The sequence below is a fragment of the Cyprinus carpio genome, chromosome A7 (genome assembly GCF_018340385.1).
Source record: "Cyprinus carpio isolate SPL01 chromosome A7, ASM1834038v1, whole genome shotgun sequence".
NCBI classification, from domain to species: domain Eukaryota; kingdom Metazoa; phylum Chordata; class Actinopteri; order Cypriniformes; family Cyprinidae; genus Cyprinus; species Cyprinus carpio.
The window spans coordinates 39,982,314-39,984,209 of NC_056578.1; positions in this window are offsets into that span (position 1 = coordinate 39,982,314).

Below are 1,896 nucleotides of genomic sequence, written 5' to 3' on the forward strand. Positions count from 1 at the left end.
CCATGTGCTCAGAGACAAGGCACACAGACACCAAGACAAAACACCGCAGATCAGACCGAAGTCATGACAATCTGTGTCTTTTCAGTTTCAAGTGAATTTGAATTTGTCAGACATTTGACTGTTAGTGTATCAATACACCATATTTAAAGTACAGTAATATATACTGTATTAAGGATAGCAGGTAGAAATAGATGCTCAAAAACTGCAGACATGGGCATTTGCACCAATGGCTGTGTGAAATGAAAGATGAGGACAGATTGCTGGAGTAAGTACCTGTATCACACAAAACGACAGAGGTGCAGTGAAGCTCTTGAGCTTCCAGCTTCATCGTCTGGAAAAGGGCAGACGCCGAGAGACCTCCTGCCTGCGCGATTGTGACGGCAAAATGAAAGAAGTGTCTCTTTTCTCTGAGGCTAAACCCAAGCATTAATGAAAAAGATAAATAAATAAATAAAATCCACAATTGGATCCTCTTCTTTTAAAATTTAATGTCCACTCCTGCCACATCTCTCGCAGAAGAGAAGAGGGTTTTTATCCTCCTCTACGATTTCACAGGCTGAATAGTAATGATACAGTATTACATTTCAGCTGGACAGATGTGCCATCAAACTCTTGGGGCCCCTTTACAGGCAATAATGCGCATGCAAAACCCGTCAGAAGAGTTTATGGGAATTAAGAAACAAGCTCCATGGGATTATCATCACTCATTTTCCAGGTTCGTGCGGAGCAGGCGAAAACACGAGCATCCGCCAAAAATAACTGAGTCTGCAAGTGAGTCATCCAAAACAATGTGCTGTGATGATCCTCACAAAACAGCAGGGCTCGCATGATGTTCGTGCTTTAACGTCAGAAGTCTGGAAACAATATGATTTTTAAATGTTTAGTAGAGTCTCTTATGCTCACCAGGACTGCATTTATGTTTTTAAAAATACAGTAAAAACTTTTAAATGTTCTTACAATTTAACAGAACAGTTTTCTATTTAAATATTTACATTTTTAAAAAATGTCATTTATTGCTGTGATCAAAACTGTATTTTTCAGCCTGTCTTTAGTGTCACATGATCCTTCAGAATTCATTCTAATATGCTGATTTGCTGATCAATTATTATTGGTGCTCGGTTATTAATAATGGATCTTAATATTATCAATGTTAAAAACAATTTTTGCTGCTTAATATTTTGTGGACACTTTTTTTCAGGATCTTTTGATGAATAGAAAGTTCAAAAGAACAGTGCTTATTTTAAAAATAAACTTTTATAACATTGTAAATGTTTTTTACTGTCACTTTTGATCAGTTTAATGCATATTTACAGAATAAAAGCATTAATTTCTATTAAAAACACACAGATACTAACATATCCCAAATATTGGAATGGTAGTATATCATGGTTTTTTGTTTTTTGTTTTGATGTGGATCAGTTGTTTTTGTTTTTAAAATTAGTAATAGTAAGAAATGCATATTATACTGATTTCTGAAGGATCATGTGACACTGGAGACTGGAGTAATGAGGCTTAAAAATTCAGCTTTGCATCACAGGAACAAATTACATTTTACAATATATTACAATAGAAAACAGACATTTTAAATTGTAATAATATTTCACAATATTGAAGTTTTTACTGTATTTTTTAGCCCATAAATACAGCCTTGGAGAACAGAAGAGACTTCATTAAAATCATAATGTAGCTGAAACACACATTTGAGCGACTACTTCTAAATATATTCAGTCTGCATGCACAAGAAAAAGGAGGGAAAGAATAAATTAGACACAATTCTCTTTATTGGCATGGTGAGGCTGATGAAAACTACACATAAAAAAAGAAAATTCACAACAAAGATTGTACATTACGTACAGCTACAAAAGCATTGGTTAGGACTCAGCAGAAGGCAACATG